Raw genomic sequence first — 17,391 nt, 5'->3', positions numbered from 1 at the left:
AAATTTATTATGAATTGTGAAAAGGAATCTGGTAGGGACTGAAGCACAATGTCCACACACAAGTTACCCTCTAGGACCATTCCTAGACCTGTGAGTTTCTCTATCCACTCAATCATCTTTAGGACATGGTTCTGAACCGGTGTCCCCTCAGTCATCCTAGCGCAGAAAAGGCTCTTGGATATCTCATATCGTTGAGTCCTTCCTTGTTCCTCAAACAATTTGCGGACATGTAGGAGAATGGATCTGGCATCCATTTTTTCATGTTGTCTCCGTAACTCTGGAGTCATAGAGCCCAACATATAGCACTGAGCAAGAGTGGAGTCATCAATGTACTTCACGTAGCGAGCGATCTCATCCTCGTTTGCCCCTTCTTCGGGCGTAGGCATCACTGTATCAAGGACGTACACGATTTTCTCCGCTAAGAGAACAATTCTCAAGTTACGGAGCCAATCCGTATAATTTGGACCAGTGAGGCGGTTGACATCAAGTATGCAACGTAAGGGATTTGAAAGCGACATTTTCTGAAAATAAAGATGTAGCATAAATAAATAACATGCAGATTTTGCAAGAAATAAACTATCAAGATATGGACTTCTATCTTAAAATGCTCCCACTATTTTACTAACGAGCCACGCGACACCCTCAACACGTGAAACGGAAGTCTCCGGCAGACTTCTAGTGGGGATCAGGATCCAATCAGCGTCTTAGTGTAACCTCGAGGGACTCGACCAATCACACTAAGCCTAAAAGGTAGGCAACTCTTGCCGATCACAACTCATTGTGATTCCCGTCCTGTTCGGCCTCCGAATCACCATGGCCTCGAGGGACTCGACCAACCATGATGCTCTGCTAAGTCAACACCTTCTTTACAAGATGAGTCTGATTTGATGATATACCCTCGAGGGACTCGACCAAGCATACCATGCCCTCAGGTCACCGGTGACATCTCTATGTCGTAAGCAAGATAGCGAATTGCGATATAGGTGAGTCTCGAGGGACTCGACCAACTCAACCTACACCGGGAATCGGTTCCTACTCATAACAATGCAAGGCCACGTGGGTCAATCTAATTGCCTCACGTTTACCGACTTAATATTATCGAGAGATGTTTCTATAATTTGGTCTCCTAATATGACATGTCACACATATACATATTTAATATATATCTACATCGCATGCAAATATATATACATATCTAGTATGTGTATAAGCAATCACATCAGATGATCATGGACCACATCCTAATATGATTAGGCCCGAGCCAGTAGGCCTAATCACTCACATCAAGATCTATGTGTGCAACGGTGCATCTCCATGCCCTGTGATCGTCCATCTCGTCCTCGTCGGTTCCGTCGACATCTTGATGCATCTCCATACATCACGATCGTCCGTCTCGTGGGTCCCGCTATCGCATCCACGCTCCCGCTGCGCCTCCTCATGTGATTACAACTTAATCATAGGCATGCAGGCCCGACAATAAACGAGAAATATAATGGAGGTTCGCAGACCTCAATAATAATAATCACAAGTACACACATCACACGGCATGGAGGACTACTAGATAATAATAAAAATAATAATCAACTAAATCTTTTAATTAATTAATATTTTTCTGAAATCAAGGACATGTAGGGAATTTCTCAATTCCTAAGGGTATTTTTGTAATTTGGACAAAAGACAAAAACTGGAATTTCTCAAATTCCGAGGGACAAAACTATCTTTTGCCCAAAAAACCCTAATACCCTTTCCCCTTTTCGCTGATGCCGCCGTCGCCACCCTGCCGGCGGCGGCCTGTGCAGCGGGGCGAGGGCACTTCCCTCGCCTGCAGGCGGCACGCCCGCTGGCGGCGATGCCGCTGCGGGTGGGTGCCCCCTTCGGGCGTCGCTGCCTCCGCAGACGGTGCTGTACCGCCGGGCGGCCGCCCCTGTGGGGGGGTTTCGCCTGCGGGAGCAGCGGCGGTAGGCGTCGCTGCCCTGCGGCGCCTCTGCCCATGGGCTACCAGCCTCGCCAGCAGCAAGCCTGCTGCAAGCAGACCGCCGGCCGGCTGCTGTAGGCATAGCGCTTGCGCATGCGCCGGCGCTGTGCTGCCTGACTGCCGTTGCGGCTGCCGCTGCAGGCATGCAGATCGAGGGCAGCAACTGTTGCTGCCCTTCCTCGCTTTTGCGTCAACAATTTTGACGTCAATATTCTTCCTAAACACAACACACGTAGTTCAAAACCAATCATTCACACGAACAACCTGGCTCTGATACCATTGTTGGGAAATCATGGGGGGCGACATCATATGCGCAGCAGAGGAACAAGAAAACAAAAATCCCCGATTCCCAAAAAGATGTTCGTCGTCGTGCGAAGATTGGTGCGCAAAAATCCGCAAAACACAAAACTGCGTATAGAGATTGTGTTACCTAGGGAGATCGTATATCCCTGTTTCCTTGCAGTTCCTTAGGAGAGGGTGAAGGAGGTCAAGCGTCCTCCTCTCTAGCGGCGATCCACACAGCAGGGTTGCGACGACCCTCCTCAAAACTCCAGGCCTACTCTGAGGTGGATAGGGAGAGGAGAATAGGAAAGGCAAGCAAAGACTCTAGCCTATGAGGCTGTGAATCCCTCCTATTTATAGAGATCCTGTGTCAAACCCTAATGGGTCCTTCCCTAGTGGGTATTGGATCTGCATCCAATAAGACAAGGGCTCGGTCGGATATCTCATATCCGAACCTCTACTCATCGCAATGCCTACCATATGCGTGTGACCCTCTAGGCCCAATATCGAGCTGGCCGTGAGTCATACCTGTTAGAACTCCTTCTAACTCAGTGAATTATTATCTATGTAATAATTCACTCGACTCATCGACTACGGACGTACTAGGCCACTACGCCGTAGTCCCCAGACGATACAGGGGAATCCAATCCATTAGACCGGTCTGTCCTCAGTTACCATGTGCCTATAGTCCCTCATCCATCTAATATCCCAGAGACCGTATATCGAGCATGGTGCTGTCAGACCCATACGGTTTCTACTCAAGTCTCGCTCTAATCGGATTCTCCCGGAGAACTCTTTCTCTCTCAACCCGAATGACCCTGGCCAAGGATTTGTCAGAGCAAGAACACATGGGATATTCCTCTCATGACGCCGAGAGTGGATGATCCTCTATCGACACTCAATAGCCCTCGTAAGGTCGACTACCACTCCCAATGACCAGCTGTACTAGATCTGGGACAGCCAAACCTATAAGTCTGGTATCAAAGAGTGGAGCACTCATACAGGACATCCTTGGTGTCTCAAGTCTAAGGACCAGATACACCACTAGGACTACGGAATCGCTGTCTGACAATGAGGCATCATCAACCATCCAGCATTCCGTAAGCGGATCAATCAGTGAACTCATTCTCCAATGAGCACCTGTACTGTATCCCTAGTGTCCCTACACGAGCAGCTATGAGATCAGCTGCATCCATCATATGGACGGGTATACAGCACACTAGTCTATCCGGTTATCACGATGTCCCTCTCGAGTAACCTATGACCGGGATTATTTAGGATATGTGTTTAAAGGTGAATCGATCTCATTATCGTGATCTCATCACGATCCGATTCCCATTGCACAAATCCAAGGACATCACAATATATATATATATATATATGCATTTATGCAATAGTTATAAAGTGATATACGCCAAAATATAATAAGCAAAAAGATTTTGTATCAAGTCACACGTGTCATCACTCACGTGATTGGCTTGCTGGGCACCTATGACTAGCAAATATCCTCAAGGAAGTCGTTGGTCGGAAGTGAAACGGCTGAAACTTCAACTTACTCAGGTAGCTACGAAAGCGCATCTGCAAGAATATTCTCTTTCCGCTTTTTGTTAGTTATTTCATAATCAAATCCAAAAAGTTTTGTTACCCATTTTTGCTGCTCAGGGGATGATATCTTTCGCTCCAAAAAGTACTTGAGGCTTTTATGGTCAGTTTTAATTTGAAATCGTCGACCAATCAAGTAGGGTCTCCACCTTGTTGCTGCGCCCATAATGGCGAGCATCTCTTTATCATATATTAACTTATTTTGATGGGAGGGAGATAATGTCTTGCTAGTGTATGCAAGTGGTCGACCATCTTGCATGAGAGTAGCTCCAATTTCGACTCCAGATATGTCGGCCTCAATAATGAAGGGTCAGTTGAAATATGGTAGTGTTAGCATCGGCATCGTCGTCATGGCTGCCTTAAGTTTGTCGAAGGAAGTGGAGGCTCTCTCCAACCATTGGAAGACATCTTTTTCCAGTAAGGAAGTAAGTGGTGCATTGATCTTTCCATAGTTTTTCATGAACTTGCGGTAGTAGCCTATTAAACCCAGAAAGCCATGTAGCAATTTTATGTTTCTCGGGGTTGGCCAGTTTTGCATTGCTCCAATTTTGAAGGGGTCCACTGCCACACCTTCCTCTGATATGTTATGCCCAAGATATTCCACCTTCTATTGAAGAAAGCAAAAATTTGTAGTGGTTGTTGTGTGTTCAAAAGGTGGTTTTCGGTATGTCTTCTTCGCATGCTCGTATTTGATGATACCCGGATCAAAGGTCTAGCTTTGTGAAGATTTGTGCTCCCTTTCATCTAGCAATTCATCTACCTTTGGAATAAGGTATTTGTCCATGATGTTTATGCCATTGAGAGCTCGGTAATCAACAAATATTCGCCCTGTTCCGTCCTTCTTGCGTACAAGTAGCATCGGTGAAAAGTAGAGGTTGCAACTTGGCTGAATAACTCCTATTTCGAGCATCTCTTTTATAATTCTTTCTATTTCATCCTTCTAGAGATGTGGATACTGATATGACTGAGCATTTGCTGAAGATTTGCCTAGAAGGATCGTTATACAATGATCATGCCGACGGGTAAGAGGTAGGTTGCGCGGTTCGTCAAATATATTTGAAAATTCTGCAAACAAAGGAAGTAGATTTGGATCTTCAAATTCTGTTGGCTCTCCCTTAGTTTGCTGATCTTGTTGAACCAAAAAGCCGCTGCATGCTTTATGCAAAACCTTCTCCATTTGTTGTGTGCAAATCGTTGTTATGTCACCCCCACGTTTCCCGTGCAATGTCACCTGTTTCTCCTTACTGTAAAATTTCATAATTAGTTTCATAAAATTTTAGGAAATATCACCTAATGTCGTCAACCATTTAATTATGAGCATTGCCTCATGATTGTTAAGAGGGAGAAGGAAGAAATCTGCAATTATCTCTTGGTCCTACACCAATAGTTTCTCCTGCGGGCGCCTACGATCATAATTCAAAATTCGTCCGTCGATGACCTTAACATAACACCTGCAGCGATTCTCGATAGGTAATGCTATCCGAATAGCAAGCTTACTATTTAGGAAGTTAGTAGTATTGCCCGTGTCGATGAGAACAGTGATCAGTTGTTGTTTGAGACGGCCTCCAACTTTCATCGTTTGCGGGTTTGAGTAGCCGGCTAGTGCGTGTACTGTAATGTCAATCGGTTGTTGCTCTTCTTCCGCATCTTCTTTATGTTAAAGGTTCTCTTCTGAATGTTCAATGATCTCTTCTTCTATTCGTTCAATCATAAGAAGTCTCCCTTTCATCGTTTGCGGGTTTGAGTAGCCAACTAGTGTGTGTACTATAACGTCGGTCGGTTGTGGCTCTTCTTCCGCATCTTCTTCATTATGTTTAAGGCTCTCTGTTGAATGCTCAATGACCTCTTCTTATACTGGTTCAATCAAAAGAAGTCTCCCTTTTCTACAGCAATGCTTGTAACTCCACGGCTCGTCGCAATGCCAATATAACCGCTTCGCAGATTGCTCCCGAAGCTCTTCTCTTGTCAACTTCTTTGGTGCAGGGACTCGATCAACAATAGCGGGGGCAGAGGGCTTCAATTTTTCTGATTGAGGAGCAACTCTAGTCCTCTAATCTTCATGATTCAATCGCTCCTCTTGATGTCGTGCGAAAGAGATGGCTACCATAAGCGTGTACGGTTGTCACGCTTTAACTTCTCACAGGATCTATGGCTTTAAGCCCTCAATGAAGGTCGTCAATAGCTATTTTTTAGACCAATCATGAGTTTGATTAGATAACCTTTTAAACCTGGTTTGGTAATCCTAAATGGTTGAGGTTTATCAGATCTTTGCTAATTGTCCGTCAATATTCTTGTAATTGGTTGGTCTGAATCGGATCAGCAATCCTTCTTTGAATTGTCGCCATGAAAGGACTTGTTAGAACCCTTGCAGATTCTAAACTTGGGGTTGGTCTCTTTAGGGGATCGGTCTCCTTGGAACTCTAGAGGGGTTCCTCCCACCAAGGTGCTGCTCAAAGGCTGTAGAAAAGATTTATCTATTGCTTATAAAAAGAGGAGGAATACATGGCTATTTATAGGGCTTCTAAACCCTAACTCCTAATAGGATTCCTACTCAAGACTCTTACTTCTAACCAACTCCTAATAGGACTCCTACTTAAGACTCTTATTCCCTTTCAACTCCTAATTCTTCTCTAAGAAATAACCTCCTAACCCTAGCCAGCCTTTTCACCTCTTTAATGAGAGTCGGCTTTGGTAGGTTTTACATGAATGTCCCTCTCAATTAGGACTCTCCTAGCTAGAGTCCTAACAGACCCGCCAAATCAGCCTTGTCCTCAAGGCTGAGATTCCACGAACTCAGGGAACCGGGTCTTCAGCTCCTCATATGATTCCCATGTGGCGTCTTCAAGTGGTAGATTATTCCAATGCACTAGTACTTCAGTAAAGGGATGTCGGCGATGCATCACGATCCTACGATCGATGATGGCTTGTGGTTTGGCATGAATAACACCATCCTCAGTTATGTTGGGCAGTTGGATCAGGGGTGACTCGTGTTCTCCCAACTTGGGCTTTAGGCATGATACGTGGAAGATATGGTGAATTTTGGCATCCTCAAGTAATTTAAGTCTGTACGCCACGACTCCAATACGCTTTGTGATCTGATAGGGCCCATAAAAACGTGGGGATTGCTTCATGGAGGCTCGAGTGTTGATAGAGAGTTGCTTGTATGGTTGTAGGTGAAGATAAACCCAATCTCCTATTAAAAATTCTCTTTCACTTCGTCGTGTGTCGGCTTGCTGCTTCATTCTGGCTTGAGCGGTAGAGAGATTATCATTTAACAGTTATAAGAGTTTATCCCTATCAATCAATTCTTGGTCAACTTGATCTACCTTGGCCGAGCCAATTACATACTTTGGAATCACAGGGGCTGTTTGTAACATCCCTCGTTTCTAAATTTTCGTATAAGTTTCTAGTTGTAATGTAAGTATCTATTTTAAATTTGATAAAAGCACCAATGTATGAATCTGAGAACTTATTCATAAGATTTGGGGGATTTTTTTTAAAAAAAAAATCTGAGGACCTATATATAAATCCTGAGGACCTATATGTAAAACTTGAGGACCTAATCATAAATATAATAATACAAGGACTAAACTACAAAATGTATAAAATTACAAATCCCACCATTTAAGCCTCTCTACCTTCGTTCTTAAGGAACCAGAGAAGGCAGCTACATGGATGAACAAAGAAAGAAAGAAAGAAGAATAGGAAAAAAAAGGGGGAAGAAGAAGAAGAAAAAAATTGGGGCTTTGAGGGTTCTTACTCAAATCTTCTCAATTGGGGTCATAATTCTTAAAGACAAGTATTCTAACCCCATCCTACAGAAGTATTAGTCTCTGTTCCTATATTGATTCTGAATGATTTATGCTTAGAACCTGATATTTCTCTCTTTGGACATAAAATTAAGGATCTGATATTTTTTTGGTAAACTGACCCCTATACATTGTTTCAGCTATAATTTTTAGTACCAAATGTGAATTCAGGCAGAACCTAGCTCGTTTAAACTTACACTCTTATATCTTTCTTTTGACACTGATTTTGTGGATTTTGGACACCGAATACTTACTCAAACGTCTGTTTCAAAGGAGCCTATAGATGCTGCAGAATAGGGATCAAAATTTCTGACCTTTCGATACTAAAATACCTATAAGTCTCTGTTGGAAATTCTGATTTGTACCAAACTAGTTTCGTTCGAAACTAGACTTGTTGTCCTTTCTTTTGACATATTGAGTGAAAAATTTGGACTTTAAATTCTTACCCTATTATCTGTTGAATCCGACCCTATGAATTCTGCAAAACAGTGATTTTGTTTTTGACCTTGTGTTACCAAATCAAAGGTAACTCCTTGTTGGAAATCATGATTCGTACGAAACTTGTTTCAATAGAAAATAGATTGATATATCTTTCAACAAAAGCCTTCTTGAGGGTATTGGAGCATAATTGATAATCTGAAGTATTTGTTCAATGTGCCTCTTGAATCATGTCAGAAATCGAGCTCTAGTCGATTTCGCGTATTCTGTTTCATTCGTTTGGAAATAGATTCCATTCAGTCCCCTTTGCTCAATTGAGGCTTATGTTAGTGCTTGAATTCTGGTTTACTCTTGCCTATAAATTATTTACATTCTTGAAACATTTTGTGTAACGTTTATGCTTTATCGCATTGACACATATAGGCACATGTATATCCCATTGTTCCGCATTTGCTTTCGATATGTGCCTATTCTAGTTTCATTCCTTTGGATATTGAATTCATCTAATCTTCTTATTTGAATTGAGCTACATATGATTGCTTGGAATCCTGGTATACTCTTGCTTTCATTTCTTTCCAAATCTGAATACGTTTATCAGAGATTGTTGCTTGCATCGTATTGACTCGTAAAGGCACATGTACATTTTGTTATTCCGCGTGTGCTTCCGATATATGCTATTTATTGTTCACACTACCTTTTTGTACTCTAGTGTTGTGGGATAATGTGAACCTTTGCCAGAAATGGTAAAGGGAGTTATGCATAGAGCCTGCGATGCTCTGCCGGCCCCCTCTGACTTCACCTAGACGTGGGTGGATGGAGCTCCCAAACGTGGGAGACTTCTGTCTGGTGGTCATTCAGAAATTGATGAATCACATTCTGTCTGTTGTCCCACTACACCTTCAGTATGTTTGATATGATATCCAGAGCACCGATGCTCCCTTTGCATGCAACAAGAAGAAACTTTTGACCATCTCTATTTTGCTTGTGACTATACTAAATGGATATGGAAGGAGATTCTCCAGCGATTCGAACTCAATAGAATGCCGCAACCAAATTTGCATCAAGAATTAGCTGACCTCATGCAATGTTTTTCAAGAAAAGGGCCTCTTACACAATTGACAAAGGTTATATTCAGATGCACTATTTAGTGGATGTGGAAGGAAAGATGTAATAGAATCTTTGAGTGTCAACATACAAACAATGCTCAGCTCTTGACAGAGATTATTAGAGACTCAAGATCATGTATGGAGAACGATCTCAAAATGGAGCACCTTACACAAAGAGAAAGATATTTTTATCAAATTCAATTTTGCTATTAGCTAAAGATCTTGTGAATGATGTTAAAAGCTATACCCATAGGAAATCATGGCATATCTGGACTTTAAATTTTATTTTTTGCCATTGTTAAGAGTTATAGTCTACAGAATGTGTAGTCATAACTACCGCATGAGTACTCTACGAGTTACCTAGCTTCGTCTATAACTTATATAGATAAAGCTATTTGTAGAAACTTTACACTAAATCAATTTACTTTTACTTATAAAAAAAAGTTGAATGTGATGCATCTAATGTGGGAATTTGTGCTATTTTGAGTCAAGACGGAAAGCCCATTGCATTTTTTAGTGAAAAGCTAAATGATACGAGAAAGAAATACTCTACTTATGATAAGGAGTTTTATTTGATTTATCGAGCTTTGTCTCATTATAGTCAATATCTTCTTGCCAAGCCATTTGTTCTATATTCTGATCATGAGGCATTAAAGTTCATTAATTAACAACACAAGCTAAACAAGAGGCATGCAGCTTGGGTGGAGTTTTTACAATCTTATAACTTTACAATCAAGCACAAATTTGGTGTTCAAAATGTAGGTGCTGATTCATTTAGCAGAAAGCATTCTTTATTATCAGCAATGGAAGTCAAAGTGGTTGGATTTGAAACATTTAAAGATCTCTATGAGAATGATGTAGATTTCAGCTCGATATGGTGGAATTGTAAATCAGGTTCCTTTCAATAATTTTTTTATCTTTGAAGGTTTTCTTTTTTGAGCTAATGCTTTGTATGTTCTATCTTGTTCTTTGAGACAAATAATTCTAGCCGAAGATCATGGTGGTGTTTTGGGAGGACATTTCGATAAAGACAAGACTCTATCTCTTGTTCAATCAAATTTCTATTGGCTTAAAATGTTCAGAAATATGGATAAACATGTGAAACAATGCCGATTGTGATATTTGGCAAAAATAAGAAGTCAAAATTCTGGTTTGTACACTCCATTGCTAGCTTGGTGAAACATGCTCCATGGGTGGATGTAAGTCTTGATTTCGTTTTGTGACTGCCAAGAACTCAAAGGAACAAGGATTCTATCATGGTTGTTGTTGACAGATTTTCAAAAATGTCTCACTTTGTTCCATGTAATAAATCGAATGATGCATCTCATATTGCTAATTTATATTTTAAGGAGATTGTTAAATTGCATGGTATTTCGAGAATTTTAGTGTCTGATCGAGATTCTCACAGGAAATCTTGGCATATCTGGACTTTAAAATTTATTTGTTGTCCATAGTTAATAGTTATAGTCTATAGCATGTGTAGTCATAACTACCGCACGAGTACTCTATGAGTTACCTAGCTTCGTCTATAACTTATATAGACAAAGCTATTTGTAGAAACTTTACACAAAATCAATTTACTTTTACTTATATAAAAAAAAAATATTCAAGGCTCTCTTCTGGATGTTCAATGACCTCATCTTCTACTAGTTCAATCATAAGAAGTCTCCCTTTTCTATAGTGATGCTCGTGGCTCCACGGCTCGTCGCAATGCCAACATAACCCCTTCGCAGATCGCTCCCAAAGTTCTTCTCTTGTTAACCTTTTCAGTGTAGGGACTCGGTTGATAGTAGCAGGGGCTGAGGGCTTTAGTATTATAGGTCGAGGAGTGATCCTAGTCCTCCGGGCTTCATAGTTCAATCGCTCCTCTTGAAGTCGTGCGAAAGAGATGGCTGTCATAAGAGTGTATGGTTGTCGCACCTTAACTTCTCCCCGGATCTCCGGCTTTAAGCCCTCAATAAAGGTTCCCAAAAGCTATTTTTCCGACCAATCACGAGTTTGATTAGATAACCTTTCAAACCTGGTTTGGTACTCCTGAATGGTGGAGGTTTGTCGGATCTTTGCTAGTTGTCCGTCAATGTTCTCGTAATAAGTTGGTCCAAAGTGGTTCAGTAGTCCTTCTTTGAATTGTTGCCATGAAAGAACTTCATATGTGTGTTCAAACTAGTCAAACCACTATATGGCATCCCCTTCAAGATGTATAGCTGTAATTTCCACCATGGATGCATCCGTAGTTTTATGGTACCGAAAATATCGCTCCGCGCGTGAGATCCAACCAATTGGGTCTCATTCTTCCCATCTAGGGAAGTCCACTCTCATGCGCGAATAGTTGGGGTCGGTCATAGAGCCTCCCCTCTCTTGGAAGTCATCTCTTTGAGCATGATGTCATTGGTTAGAGCTCTCTCCTTGATGTGATTTCTTTGGGCTTGGTGGTCGGCCCAAACTGAATTTGGTAAGGAGAGTCTGAATCTTATCCTTCATTCATGCCTCGTAGCCTTCAAATTTAGCATTGATTGTCTCCTCAGATGCCATAGTATATGACTCCAAATCTGTGATGTTAAGATCTTTCTTTTGTTGACGGGTTAAAGGCATGTATAGGTTGTAATATCCCTCAAATTTGAAAATTATTAATAAAGATTTATTTATAAATCAGAGGACCTATATGTAAATATAAAAATTTCAAGGACTAAACTGCTAAGTTGCAAAATGAAAAGAAAATAATAGAAAACCGAAAATTTCGGTTTTATCCCACCGCCTCCCACGCACTCTCTGTTTCTTCGAGAAAAAGAGAGGAGCGGTGGGGCGTGAGGAGAGAAGAAAGATGAAGAAGAGGGAAAAGAAGAGAGGAGGAAGAGGGAGAAGAGAAGAAAAGAAGAAGAAGAAGAAGAGAGGGAAGATGGAGAGGAGAGGGAGAGGCAGTAGCAGCAGCTAGGGCTGCTGCACCTCTGTTTCCCGCAGGTGGAAATAGAGGAGAGTATGTGTGGGGCGTTGGGGAGGAGAAGAGAAGAAGAAGAAGAAGAGAGGAGGATAGCTGCAGCAGGGCTGCAGCGAGGAGGTGTGTGGCGTTGGGGAGGAAAAGGGAAGAGGAGAAGAAGAGAAGGAGAAGAAGAGGGAAAAGAGAGGGAAGAGGGAGAGGAGTGAGAGGTGGCAGCAGCTAGGGCTGCAGCACCTCTGTTTCCAGCAGGTGGAAATAGAGGTGAGGTGTGGGGCATTCGAAGAGGAGAGGAAGGAGAAGAGGAAGAGAAGAAGAAGAGGAAGCAGGAGAAGAGGTTGTGATACCTCTGTTTCCTGCAGAGGAAACAGAGGAGAGGGTGTGTGTGACGCCGGGGAGGAGGAGGGAAGAAGAAGAGGAGAAGAAGAGAAGGGGAAGGAGGAGCTGCGGCTGCGGCAGTGGAAGCTGCAGCTGGAAGAGAAGGAGAGGAAGAGATGGTGAGGAAGAAGAGAAGAAGTAGAAGCAGGTGAAGAGGCGGCACCTCTGTTTCCTGCAGGAGGAAACAGAGGAAAGGAGGAGCTGTTCGTCGGGGAGAAGAAGGGGAGGAAGGAGAAGAAGAGAAGAAGAAGAAAGGAAGGAGGAGGAAGAGGAGAAGGGAAAGAAGTAGCTGCGGCTGCGGCTGTGGCAGCTGCAGCTGTGGCAGGGAGAGAGGAAGGAAAGGAAGAAGAAGAGAAAGGGGAGGAGAGGAAGAAGAGAGGAAGAGGAGAAGGGGTGGCAGCTGCGGCAGTGGAAGCTGCAGTTGGAAGAGAAGAAGGAGAGGCAATAGAGTAGCGGAGGAAGAAGAGGCTGCGGTTGTGGTTGCTGCGGCCATGGTTGCGTCTGTGACTGCGACTGCGGCAGTTGCAGCTGGGAAAGAAAAGAAAGGGGGAAGAAGGGCTGCGGATGGGATTGCGGACGCAGCGGCAGTGACTGCGTATGCAGCAGTTATTGTCTGCGAGAGAAGGGAGGAAGGAAGGTGGTGCGGTGGAAGGGGCTGCGATTGTGGCAGCGGTAGTGGCGGCAGCTGTGGCAGCTACATTTGGGAAAGAAAAAGAAGGAATGAGAGTAAGAGAGAGCAGGTAACTGTGCCTCGATGTTCGACACGTGGTGTAGTTGCGAAGAAAGGAAGAAAACGGGAGCACAAAACGAAACAGAGAGAGGACACGGAGGAAAAGTAGAAGGATTTGGGCTAGCACCTTCTTTGGATCTTCGGATCGAAATCTTTGAAAGGCAAGTTCCCTGGTCGTTTCTCCTATAATTGCTCTGATATTTCTTATTGCAAGTGTTCTGATCTTTCCTATTGCAAGCTTTCTAATCTTTCCTATTGCAAGTGTCCTGATCTTTCCTTATTGTAATTTTACCGTTACATTTGTTTTGAATATGAGGAACTTTGAATTGTTCTAGCCTTTCATTTGATATATCTCCTGTTTAGATGTATCGATTCGAATCTATGCAACTTCTGATATTCTGACCCTTCTACTTTGTTATGGCTATAACTTCATGTATTGACCTCTGATTTGGACAAAATTTATTTGATCATAATATAGACTCATAAACCTTTGTTTTGATAGCTTATTTTAAGAATTCGGAGCAAGTTTGTCTGTCCAAACTTCTGTTTCAAATGAGCTTACATATTCTGCAAAACAGGGATCGTAATTTCTGACCTTTCGATACTGAACTGCTTATAAGTCCCTATTGCAAACCTTAATTTACTCAAATCTTATTTCATTGGAAACCAGACTCATAGATCTTTCTTTTGATATATGGATTGAAAGATTTGGAAACCAAACACCTGCCCAGTTACTTGTTGAATCTGACATTATGAATTCTGCCAAACAGAGATTTTGTTCTACGACCCTTGTTTACCAAATTATTTGTAACTCTCTCTATTGGACAGTTTAATTCATATGAAGCCTATCTTATCTGAACGTATAATCCAATGATATATTTCTGAGTCAATTGGAGCACGATTGATAGTTTGAATCATTTGTTCAATGTGCCTCTTGTATTCTGCCAGATATCGAGCTTTGGTCGATTTCTAATATTCTGGTTTCATTCCTTTGGAAATTGATATCCTTTAGCTTTCTTATTCAATTAAGCTTTATAATACTGCTATGAATTCTTGTATGCTCTTGTCCTTAATGTTATTTGCATTCTTGAAAACTATTGTGTAGCGTTTAAGCTATATCGTATTGACTTCTATAGGCACATGTATAACCCATGATTCTGCATTTGCTTTCGATGTGTGCCTATTCTAGTTTCATTCCTTTGGATATTGAATTCTTCTAACCTTCTTATTTGAATTGAGCTAAGTATGATTGCTTGGATTCCCTGTATACTCTTGCTTCCATTTCATTCCTAATATGAATACATTTGTGAGAGATTTGTTCCTTGCAGCATATTGTCTTGAAAAGGCACATGTACGTTTTGTTGTTCCGCGTGTGCTTCCGATATATGCTACTTATTGTTGAAACTGCCCTTTTGTACTCTGGTGTGTGGGATTGTCTGGACCTTTGCCAGAAATGGTAAAGGGTATGCGCTATTTGCCCGCTATGTGGGGTCCCGTTATGTGAGATATTCTGGACCTTTGCCAGAAATGGTAAAGGGTATGCGCTTGTTGCCCGCTATGTGGGTATGTGATTAGAGCCTGCGATGCTCTGCCGGCCCCCTTTGACTTCACCTAGACGTGGGTGGATGGAGCTCCCAGACGTGGGAGACTTTTGTCAGGTGGTCATTCAGAAATGGATGAATCACATTCTGACTGAGATCCCACTACACCTTCTGTATGTTTGATATGATATCGAGAGCTTTGGTTATGTGTTTTTGTACATGCTTTGGATAAGATTGATATGTTTGCAACGTCAAAGACGACGTTTGAGCTTCTGTACGGCATTTGTTATTGATATGCTCTGAAATGTTTCATCCAATGTTGATATGTTTCGAAATGTTCCATATGTCGTTGATATGCTCCGGAACACTTCATCTGCCATTTATATGCTCCAATTCATCTGTGCTCCATATGCTATGAACTGATATGTTCTGAAATGTCATATCTGCCATTGATATGCTCCAATTACTCTGTGCTCCATTTGCTATGAACTGATATGTTCTGAAATGTCCTATCTGCCATTGATATGCTCCAATTACTCTGTGCTCCATTTGCTATGAACTGATATGTTCTGAAATGTCCTATCTGCCATTGATATGCTCCAATTACTCTGTGCTCCATTTGCTATGAACTGATATGTTCTGAAATGTCCTATCTGCCATTGATATGCTCCAATTACTCTATGCTCCATTTATTATGAATCAAATATGTTTTGAATGACCTGATACATATGATTTTGTATCTAATGAGATGGTATCCTTGAGAATTCTTGTATTCTGCCTTACATTATGATACCTTATTCATTTGAAACCGTTCCTTTTGTTCTGAATATGTTTTGTCACTTGCTGAGCCGTTTTTGGCTCACTCCGTTGTTATATAAATCTTTCAGGTCAGCGTGTCACTCTTCGAGATGTTTGATTTGGGCTGAGGCAGTGGATAGCTATTCAGAATTATGGGCAAGTCTTGTTGGTTGTTATGTTATTGTTGTATAAGCATATTTTGTATGTAATGAAATGTTGTTGATGAATCGAAATGGATATACTGTGTAAAAGTGTTAGAAGATCTCTCTTATTTGGAATTTCGAAATGTTAAGCCTAATTTATGATGATATGAACTTGTGGTGAATTGTTGGAGTTCTGATTGTATAATTTATATTGCTTGTGGATTTATAAGTGTTGTTCATGTTTGTCAAGTTGGCTTGGGTTGCGATAAATGTGAATTATCGAGTGATGTGATATATGATTATAAACTGCACAGGTTTTATGGATGTGAATTTGATTGAATGTTTTTTCAGTGTCCTCAAACGTTAGTTCGGATCCTGGATTGGTCTGTGATGAAAATTTTAAAAATTATGGATATTTTGAGGGGCGTGACAAAGGTGGTATCAGAGCATGGTTTGAGGATTACTGAAATATTTGATATGTTGATGTGCAAAATATATTGAGGTCTAATGAACTTTAGTGATTGGTGGAAAATTTTCTTTGATGCATTTTAGGAATCTGGGATGATGAGGACATTTGGTTCTCCTATTTCATTTGTTTCTGATTAATTAAGGGGAATGAAAGGATGGATTGGGGATATTGAATCAGAGTGGCGCAGCAGAAGCATGATGAACCTAATTTCATTGGTGGTAGAAAAATGGATGATGCAAATGGAGAAGATATTTGATATACAAAATTGTTCTAATGATCAAAAGATTTTTTTTGCTACCTTATATTGGATGTAGAGGCTGCTTATTATTGGCAGCAATGAAAAGAATTTTTGGAGATATGTGGCAAGAATGATAAGGATAAGTTTAGCAATAAAAATATGATTGGAAATGAATCAGAAAGTAATAACAAGAGGGTCAAGACATTTGGATTTGAAATGGGAAGTCACCACAAAAGACTCAATCAGGTGTGAATTGCAAGTTAAATTATGAAACAAGTTTATGTTTGTGCGTGACTAGAGCCTATTTTGCTTGTGGAAAGTTTGATCATAAAATAAAAGTTTGCCCGTTGAACATGAAGAAAGAGTCACTGCCTCTTAAATCATCTGCCCATGTCATAGTGTATGCTATTACTGAATATGATTCTGAAACTTCTGAAATTAGTGACCGAAGGTATTATGCATGTTTATGAAAGAATGCAAATATTTGTTCGACCATGGGTCCAATCTACGATTTGATTCGTAATATTTTGCTTATCACTTGGGCATTCAACCTAGACCACTGCATTATGTGCTATATGTAAATACGACCATTGGAGATTCTTTGATAACGAACTTGAAATCTGGTCCTCTTGTCTGATTTTTATTGGAGAACTTGAACTTTTGCCGATTTAGTTCTCCTAGAGATTTGGAGTTATGATATTATACTTGGTATGGATTGACTATCTTCCTATCATACCAGTATGGATTGGTATATAACAAATGATCACTTTTTGTACATTTGATTAGCCGATATTTTATTTTGAAAGTATTGGACATGATTTATTTCCTTGCCTAATGTATCCCAGAATGACTTGCTTGGATTACCTCCGAACATGACTTTGCTTTTGATTTGGCCTTTAGGATAATCCCAATATCTAAGCATCTCTGCAGAATGATATCATTGAGTAAGT

At 41.2% G+C, this 17,391-nt stretch overlaps 1 long non-coding RNA gene across 1 annotated transcript; it reads left to right on the top strand.

The window, feature by feature from the left end:
- The first annotated feature begins 13,273 nt into the window (after positions 1 to 13,273).
- LOC135636118 (uncharacterized) lies at positions 13,274 to 15,916 on the top strand. Its single transcript, XR_010495818.1, has 2 exons — positions 13,274 to 13,413; positions 15,681 to 15,916. It is a non-coding gene; the product is annotated as an uncharacterized LOC135636118 (long non-coding RNA).
- The last annotated feature ends 1,475 nt before the right edge of the window (positions 15,917 to 17,391 follow it).

The sequence above is a fragment of the Musa acuminata genome, chromosome BXJ3-4 (assembly GCF_036884655.1).
Source record: "Musa acuminata AAA Group cultivar baxijiao chromosome BXJ3-4, Cavendish_Baxijiao_AAA, whole genome shotgun sequence".
Taxonomy (NCBI): domain Eukaryota; kingdom Viridiplantae; phylum Streptophyta; class Magnoliopsida; order Zingiberales; family Musaceae; genus Musa; species Musa acuminata.
This window is presented reverse-complemented; position numbering and strand designations above follow the sequence as displayed.